General features: G+C 36.4%; 1 long non-coding RNA gene across 1 annotated transcript; it reads right to left on the minus strand.

Annotated features, from left to right (window-relative positions):
* Window positions 1–264: 264 nt before the first annotated feature.
* On the minus strand, window positions 265–7,254 carry LOC122069536. Its single transcript, XR_006137467.1, has 2 exons — window positions 6,382–7,254; window positions 265–591 (listed from the first exon to the last, which is right to left on the minus strand). It is a non-coding gene; the product is annotated as an uncharacterized LOC122069536 (long non-coding RNA).
* Window positions 7,255–10,317: the final 3,063 nt, after the last annotated feature.

Raw genomic sequence — 10,317 nt, forward strand, 5'->3', positions numbered from 1 at the left:
TACTTGGGAGACTACCAAGTATGACCAAGTATGACCTGATTAGCATGTCAATAATGATAAAATGCTCTGAATTTCAGACAGGCAAAGTGTATCATTGCACCAGTAATATCAATACAGAGCAACCACCTTTGAAACTAGCCCACTCTCAGGCATTAATCAAGCTTTTGAATTATAAAACATGGAACCACAAAAATGCCACCACATGACAGAGGCTAGCCAAATATTTTCTAGCATAAAACCACCGCACAAACATGACAAGAACTAAGAAGGTCGAGAATATCCAACTGATTCATTGCATAAAATGTTGACATACAAGAAGATCTACGTTCGGGAGGCTACAAAGTGGAAATAGGTTGAATAGCAAAGGACATAGGCCAAATGAAGTCCTAACATGTCCAGTGAAAATACTCTGTCACTGATTCCAGTGTAAAGAATCTAAAATTCATAGCAGATGCATCTGGAGCATAATGTGTTAAGGGTTTATCAACTGCAACTTCCCCCCCTGGATTGGGCAATAAGCAGCCAACAGCTTTGACATAGGAGGTCTGATAGCAATATATTTTGTGATTCCAATTGGTTGGAAATATCACCCTGGTAAGAAAAGTAACCACTATTATGTATTAGGAAGCATACAAATGTTACAGACCTTCTCACATTAAGGATGCACATTGGCAGAATCACTGTAGACAGGCGGTACCACAGATGGCAAACGAGAATGACAGTAACATGAAGCCAGGGACAAATCCTGAGATTGTGGGAATAATTCTCATATTTCTGACATAAAACCTTCTAATTGGCAACAGAAATTAGACTACTAGGATCAAAGAGATAATCAACTCAATTGTTCTCGCCCTTAGCCTTAGCATTCAATGAGCAAGTAAGCATGAGATATGTGAGATCACACATGACAGCATAGAATCAAGAGAGAAGTTTTGGGGTCACCATGAATAGACTCAATTAGCTCATGGGCTCCAGTTTAAATACAATTTTTCAAGATCCTGGGAATTTAATCAAATGACTTGATTAAAGAAACACACTCAACATTTAAAATTCAAACCCTGACAGCCATTATCAAATCTGTCCAAACTGTAATTTCTTTTTTCATTTGGTCTGTGATTGACCTAGTTGCTCCTTGAAGATTATGGCCAATGATGAGAAGAACTCAATAATGACCAGCATCTTCCTGCTTGATAATCACGGGCTAAGGTCCTTTTTTCTCATCCACATTTCACAGGACTGATATAGTTCTTTAGATGACATCTTCCATACCCATGTGCAGATTATTATTGTAATTAGAGCACTCATGACTGGTTCAGTACCTTTTAGAGCTAAATTAAACCACTGTACTCGTCTTGATGCATTCAGTCCATGACCTGCCTGGATCTTGGCATTGAACAAATATGGGATGGTCAAGGTACTGCCACCCAAGTGACATAAAATATAAAGAAGAAATAGTGTTTGATGCACATGGCATCAGAAGAAGATTGAGGACTCGTAAATTGAAAAGTAGAATAGATACATCAGATTTAAAAGTGGTCCAGATGGATAGAAATGTACTCAAAATTTATTGGAATTGTTTAAGATGTACATAAGGGAAAAGTAAAGGGGTAAAAAAAAGAAAGAATATGCACTTAAGCAAGTCTGGGCACAGAAGCAGGTCACAGACTAAACAAAGGCCACAGAGAGCAACTCGAATAACCTAACCAGCCTATTTCTCACAAAAATTGTTTTCAAACGTCAGGGAATCAATGAGTTAACTTTGTACTGACCAATCCATGAAAGAAAGAGCAAGTACAAGAGGAAAAAGAAGAAACATAGCCACAACAAGAATGAACTTTGCCAGAAAAGAATCAATAACAGCAACCCAGGTAAGCAGCTCTCTCACACTCTGAACCTGACCAGCAAACTGCAAAGCCCCTTAGTGGGGGAGGGAGATTCAGGAAATTGTTCTTTCTCCATTATTCATCCATCTGAGAGCTGACAAGTTCTCCTTCGAGTAGACACAGCTCCCCCTTTCCTTCCACCTTTAAATATCCCAAGGCCGACCTAATAGACTTTGAATCATACTTCAATTCTATTTTGCAGAATTCTATTCATTGGAATCTCTCCAATGTGAATAGTCTGTTTTCCTTCCCCCCCCCCCCCCTTTGAATAGGTATTTCTTGTAATGCTATTTGTATTTTGTAATAGGTAATGTTTCCTCATTCTTTGCAATATTTCAAGGTCTATCTTTTTATGGTTGAAGAAGATCACATACTCATTTATCTTGTTTTCCCTTTCTTTTTTTTGGTGGGGGGGTGGGGGTTGGTTGATAAATTGTCCATCCTTAATGCTATTTTCTTTTTCTATGTAAATTGAATTATTTTCAAATAATTCCAAACTTGTGGCTTGGCCAAGTGAACACTATTCGAAACAAATCAGACTGAAACCACCCCTAAAGCAGTTGATAGCTTTGTCTCTGGTTTCAAAAACCATGACCAGAATCACCAATAGCTATTTCAAATAATTGGTACACAGCCTTCATGGGGATATGAATGGACACATAGAGAGCTTCGGAAGATAGCACCATCAAAAGATCTGAGTAGACACCAAAGCAATGACATGGTAGCAACCATATTTTATTTTTTGCAAAAAAAGAAGGCACAGTAGGCCTTTATATAAAGCTCTCTGAGTGATCAGGGTGCTCTCTTTTTGTTTATATAAAATAATATCTCTTACCTCCTCCAAAATAAAAATCCAGTAGGCCTTAGATACACTGGCCATGACCAACAAAGTACTCCAACCCAAATTCCAAAATAGATAAGTCCTATCACAGATTCATCCATACCAACAGTTTAGCCATGCACACCCAAAACACATCAAATTCACAAGATACTGGGGATGTTAAACATGCAATTGGAGACCTCTTAAAAAACATAAACATCAACTAATCAAGTAAAACTGTAAAAGCACAAATTTTTGACCTCTAACATAAAACCTATGAAAGTAAACAGAATAAGACCTCCACTCAAGTTGAGCAAAAAGATCGATAATTCAAACTTAAAATATAATAAAAAAGTCAAAACATAATATGGACAAGAGATCTTGATACCCATCTAAGATCTGATAAAGAGATTTGTTATGTTGCAAAAGTCAAACAAGTATAGCCACTAAGTATGGCTTTTCCACACCCTACATGATGATCTACCAGACCCTATGGTCCCCATGGACACAAAAGAATCCACAACAGAATTCTCACTATACATCCAACCTTCAAGTGGGCCCCAAGCACACAAAATAACCCCTACATGGACAACACTACAAAAGCCTCAAACACTGCTGGATGCCATGCCCATAAGGCTGTAAAGTGACTGAAATGGCCTCCAGTTCATAAGTGGGACTATACAGAAAGGGTCCAATGTCCACAAAAAGGAGATGCAACCATGAAGTGGTTCTCCCATCCCTGAGAATCACCAGAGAATGCCTGTGAGATGAGCCTGTAGGCTGTTTACAAGTGCTCCTAAAGCTGTTAATCAAGGAGGGTGCAATAGAGTTACAAGGGTAGGCCCTAAGAGAACCTATAAGATAGTTCACCTAATGAGAAGCACTTTTAGTTTCACAATTTAACTATTCCGGCAATCTTGAGACCTTCAAAAATGTAGAAATACTCAAAAATCTTCAAATACTTTGGTTCATATCCCAGGGAAGACAATGTCAACACTAAAAGGCTTTCTAGAGAAAGCAAGTCTTCACAACTAAGCATAAAGTACAAAGAGGTTGCCAGCCTACGACAACAAAGAAGGGGAAATACATCAGATTCGACACTCATTTTTGTCAATTATCTTTATGGTCATTGATTAGAAGTCAAAACTCCATTGCATAGATTGTAATGAGAGAGACATGTACAATACATTTGACATCAATCAATAAAGTTTTGTAATTTGCGACTGTGATGTTGTGACTTCTCCCTACAAAGAAAACCTTTGCCACCAAATGCTCAATTGGGGTATATTGTCTTAACTGAAAATATAACACTATCCTTGGGGTCCTTCCTGCACCATAGTTCACATTTTGAAGCATTACCACAACTTCAACACATGCACAATTCAGGATGGACATTCACTTGAGATTTCAACCAAGTATTTACCAGAATCTTACCTTAGACTAAGGCATTTTATAAAGCAACCTATCGGCAATTTAATAGCCACCTGCCAGTAAGACAGCATGACATTCCCAAGATGATTGTCAACTCCTTAACAAGGGCTCACATAATTTACAGCAATTGTGTCTTCTATTCTAACTATGTTTCTGGCAACTGATATCAATATTGTAATGAGAACGTAATGGATCCAGCCATGCACAATTGCACCAATCCAGGAATCCAATGTGCGCGTATCCACTGCTCATTACTCTTCTCAAGTAACACTAACATCCTTCAACGAAGCCTAAACCTCTCCGATCTACTAAGAATTATTGGAATTTGTCAGGATATCTTTTCCTCTGACCTTTTTTTAATAAAATAATTTACAGTAGAGAATCATTTTGAAGGTGCTATAAGAGATTGTAGATTTCTTCTTTGAAGACCACAGTGTTGCCCCATTGTATAAAATCTATTGTAATTCTTTAACAGAAAATCCAGTCAAATGGAATGCATATTTGACTCAGTATGACAAAAGATCTGATTTTCATGTGTATTGGCAGTGTGTAGCTGTTAGTTACTTGACAAGGAGTGGGGGGAAGGGCTTACAATTAGGACTCATGACCACTAGGGGAAGTATGATAATTCTTGACCTGAAAATTGCATATCCTCCTCACAATATCCTGGGTTATAGGATGCAAACCTATAAGAAACTGAATCATGTGCTGTGTATATTCAGACAAGCAAATGAAATCAACCTCAAGCTTTCTAAGATATTTGTCCACTACCTTACTTCTGCTGGATGATCACATGCAGCCATCCCAACTTTGCCAGAGTGGACCAACTATGGATGAATACTCTTGACCAATTAATTACCCCTACCACAATAAGATGGAAGGATTCTTTTTTATTTCCAAAGTAAGTATCCTGCAACAGTAGCATGCCTAGATGAAATAACGTACATCACTCCAGTCATTGGTTTCAATTGATAGCACAACAGTGCTCTAACATGTTTCCCCCACTAACCAAAAGGTAACTTTCATGACTAAAATGGTAATTTTGTTCAGCATTAGCCAGTTACAGAAGAAAGGTTTTGATATCTCAACCGCCGGGGGGGGGGGGGCACCAATCCAAACTTTAGAACCAGCAGTTCAGTTAAAAGAACATCAAAGAGCCAATGTGTTCTTCCTTCTCCACTTCTCAAACATTCTAACTGGTTTAACCCGGTTCTCATGGATTGCTGCAGAAGGTCTCTCATAATCAACGGCCAATTCTACCCACTTGATAATGTCTACAAGTGATGATAACAATGGAGAAACAGAAAAGGGTGCCATTGGAGAAAAAAAAGTTGGTGATATTGAAGGAATCGACAAGCACTACATTTTTATAATAACAAGATAATTGATTGGGAAGACACTTTTTGAGTTCAATATGCTACGAAGGAATTTCGGGGAAAGTGAAAAAAAACTGGCAATGAAGATTGGAGTACAAGGAACACAAGTCCAATACTCCTTTTCAATAACAGCTATCACCCATTACCCATCAAAAAGAGACCTATGCGCAATTCTCCACAAGTGGTCCTAACATACCAAATTAAACTCAAAACATGAAAGGGAAAAAAGAAAAATGATGTAGAACCATAGGGACCAAAGTTGATCATCAACAATCGCAGCAAACAGAGATTAGTACTCAAAAAGCACCATTTCAACTGCACTGTGCCTTCTCAACCCAAAACTGCATCAGTAAATCCAAACTCATTCTATTCGATGCAGGCACATACACACAGACACCAAAACCATAAAATATAAAACTTAGGGACTTTATTTTCCTCTTCCTTTTTCTTGAGTGGGGATGTTATTAGGGACTCATGATGCTTGAGATGTAGATTTGTTCAGATTTACTCATTTTTGCATTACCCCACAAAAGTAACAAGAGAAGGGGTTAGGTTGCAGAACACCCAGGGATCTCCTACCCATCGCTCATTTTTTCTCCCTTTTGGGGCTAAAAACCCATTGCCCATTTCATATTACATCAAACATATTCAAACTACAAAAAGATGAACAGAGCAAAAATTAACCGAAGGAACAAAGTCACATTATAGACCAATCGATGCATATATTTAAGAAGCTAACCAAATCTGTGCGGAAAAATGAGAAGGAACAATGGAAAATACATCATCATCATCAACATCATTAACATTCATCATCAATGCAACAAATGTCATACGACCATACACCCATCATTCCGTACACAAAAATACGTACATATTGGGTAGACCCATTACGATTTACACCATACACGCTGCGTTATTTCCACCGACGATGATCAATGTTCGATGACGACCCTTCTCCAGCTGCTGCTTCTCCTTCTTCTTCTTCTTCTTCTTCTTTCTTTTTACTTCTGAAAATAAAGTAGGGGAAAAAAGGGACTGCAATGGAAAGAACAAAAAGGGAGATGGAGGTGAAGTGAGGTGATGTGGGGTGGGGTGGGGTGGGGTTGAGGGGTTGGTACTTATGTGTATAAAAGGAAAATCTAAGAAAGTTCTACTGCCTGGCTCCATCCTGCGTGCCTTTCCTACTCTATATGATGAGGGGATTGTACAGAACTACATTGTACGCCTCATCTGAAGACGCACCAAAAGGGCCTTCCGCTCACAACAGAGATGTCCTCTACCAGAGAAAGGGCAGTTTGGTCATCGCGGGAAATGGAGGAAGAGGAAGAGGAAGAAGAAGAAGAAAAGGGGATTAAGATAGAGGAGGAAGACAAGTCTTGTCGAGCCATTGCTGCAGAATAGGTGAAGAGTCTGAAAACCCAACAAGAACTAGGAAGTAAGGACGCAAGGGAGAAAGCCAGAGAGGCACAGACAGAGCGAGAGGGAGACCCTCTATGTTGTTTTTCACTTTTTTGTTCTACGGAAATGACTGACTCTCACTGTCTTCACACACTATTTTCTGTGTCCTTCTCTCTTCCATCTTTGTTGTTTGGCTTTTTTGGGAATTCGAGAGATACAGACAGAGAGTTAAAGAAGGGGAAAGAAATGGTTTCCTTTGATTTTAAAAGAATGGAGAACCAAGAGGTCAGGAGGAGCGTAGGAGAGTAGGAGGGTTGAAATGGGAAAAAGAGAAATAGAATATGGAAGAAGCGGTTTTTTTTTTATCACATTTATATTCTTATAAATTATTCTATTTATTTATTTATTTATTTATTTATTTATTTATTTATTGTCCTCTCTCTGCCTTCTTCTACTGCGCAGCTGATTTAACACGCTTTGGTCTTACTACGGCTGGTAGTAGGCCTTTTTCAGCTCTCTCCATTTGTTCTATTTTCTGGTAAACTCTCTCTCTCTCTCTCTTGATTCAACTATCTTAATTCTTAATCATGTTTCCCATTAGCTTTGTAAATTAGGATTTAGAGATATAGTTGTTGTTTATTTCTTTCACAATAATTACAGCTTAGTGACAAATTCCAAACAAATTTAACTTTCTCTGTTTTTTTCTCCTTTTTTGTTGCATGGTTTAACAAATTGGATAAGAATTGGTTGATTCAAATTAGCATGAGAGACCCCACATAGCCTTATTTGGATTGGAATCATCTGACCTGATTCCAATTAAATCTAAAACTGACATTGTTTACAATTAATTACAATTTTACTACTTTTTGTTTTTTTAATCAGCTATGAATGTATATATATATATATATTTTTTTTTTTTTTTTTTTTTTTTTTTTGTCATTTTGTCCTTCCTTTATCCACTTAATAAAAATAAAATTGATGAGGCTTACCTTTTGTGATTAGATATACAAGACTTTTGAATTAAAAACTTGAAAAAAAAAAGGATTGAGTTTATTGTCTGATTATGTAGTATACGTTAGCACCTCTATGAGTTTATCTCTCTTTTCCTATAATAGGAGACAGATATGTCATTTCATAAGAGGGAAGGAGAGAGACAAACACATGAAGGCTACGTAGCCTAGTAACGTTCTTTTCTCCTATAATGGAAATCTATGCTTCTTCTCAATTTCAATTTCTAGGGTTTTGGTTAATTCCCATGAGAATTGAATAATTCTAAGTTTTTTAAACTTTACCTTAGTGTGGTACCATTGTTTATTTTATCACATGATAATTTACTAGGTACCGAAATTTGTGGGCATATTAATCATATCATTATCATTTTATCACGCATTAATTTTGATATAATTTGTTTTTGTCATTTGTTAAAATATTCAATTCCTTACACCAAATGAAAAAACAAGAAGAAGATTAATAGTCAGAGTTCTATAATTGAGAAAGGTCATAAAACCATTATATACTTACTGACTGGAATGAATAAAATATTCTAGCATATAGCAAAACCACATAGGTTTCCCATGATGCCAAAGTAGTAAATCACACCAATGAGATGACGAGAGATGGTTTCATTCAAAAGAAGACCCATATTTTATCTAAACATAGAGAGATGTAGAAATTATAAACAGATAACCTAATGATTTACATAAAAACGATGACCTAAAAATAAGCAAAAAATAATAGAAATTATAAACAGATAACCACACAATCGAACATAGTGATTTACGTGGTTCAACAAGATTTCTTAAATCTACGATCAAGTGAGATATATTGCAACATTAATAATTAATAGGGTTAAAATCATTTATCTTCACACTTCTCTCATATTGGTTACAAAAAAAAAAAAAAAAACATGCATACAAATATTGAAATATGTATCAAAATTCTATATAAGTAATTTATGGATCCATTAGTTCGTCATGATCCTCAGTAACGAAGATAACAGACAAAAGTGAACCAATTCCGTCAAACCTCGGGCCCTAAACCCCCGAACAACCCTTTACAATCCATCCATTTATGCAAATGACATAATACAAAATATTATCAAAAAATCTCCTCCACTCATCATGGGAATCTTTTTCTCATGACATAAATAGTTGAAGTTGGAAATCATTCCAAATACCACCAACATAGAAGAACCCTTTTCTTATAAAATATAATTGCCATTTATATGGTTTCCAAAATGGCAACTATTTCTGCTGTGACCAAGCGCACACCCCTTATAAAGTATTTTTCAACATTTGGCTACAGGTACCATGTGCACCAACCGGGCTTGATTTATGTTATATTTTATTTGATAAGGTCTCGTCGGCAGTGTATTAGCACATGGTAAAGAGAAGACTTTTATACCAAAAAAAGACAAAATAGCAGAGAATTTGTGAGTGAAACAGAGCTGCTGCACCTTTTCAGCTTACAACCAGTTATTAAATTTAGGTATTCCTCTTTTTTAATCTCTCCATGTTCTCATCCTTCAAAAGGCAAAGAAAAATAATCTTAGATTATCCATTAATTTATTCATCAATATTCATTTATTATGAAAAAAGGACATACATTGCTTGATCATGTGGTCCATACATCCAAACATAGAAGTGTGAAAAATTATTATCTCGTATTTAATGAAATAAAAATCTCATTTATACATGATAAGGTAGTGTTCTTTTGGATTCGGCACCTCTCCTTAGCGTCTATCATCTAGGTCTTGCCCATAGTTATGTGGGTGAGTGATATATGACGAGGCAATGATTCAACGATTCTTTGGTGTTTCGTTATCCGAGCCTTTATTGGTGTCTCGTTTTTCACGTCTTTCTTTAATTGTTGAATCATCGTCTGTCCATATGTCGCTTGTCCAAATAACTATGGACCGACCTGAGCTATAACCATTAAGGAGAGGACCTAGATCCTATTCTTTTTCCCATATTTTTATTTTCCTTGTACAATAGGGACATTTTCCCTTGTACACTAGGAACAACATAGGAAATTGATAAGTCTGTTTGATTGCAAACAGAAGTAAAGCAAAGTATAAACATTTTTGGAAAAAAATTTGAAATTTTTGTAATGTTAATTATGTAAAAACATCTCAAGATTTCCATAGTGCCAAAGAAAACACCTCAAACTTTTAAAGGTTTTCTGGAACATTTTAGAGACCATCTCTTCTTTATCATATGGCAAAGTTGGATGAAGCCCAAATTTTATGAATAATAGACACTTTTATCCTCTCCTCATATTTCAAGTTGTAGGCCATTTTTTACCTTGTGCAAAATTTTTTCAATACTAAAATGATTCAATCATGAAATATGCTCATGTGAGGTGCTTGAGAGAGAGAGAGAGAGAGAGAGATTGATTTATCCTCCCTCTT

Source organism: Macadamia integrifolia, unplaced genomic scaffold (genome assembly GCF_013358625.1).
Source record: "Macadamia integrifolia cultivar HAES 741 unplaced genomic scaffold, SCU_Mint_v3 scaffold635, whole genome shotgun sequence".
NCBI classification, from domain to species: Eukaryota; Viridiplantae; Streptophyta; class Magnoliopsida; order Proteales; family Proteaceae; genus Macadamia; species Macadamia integrifolia.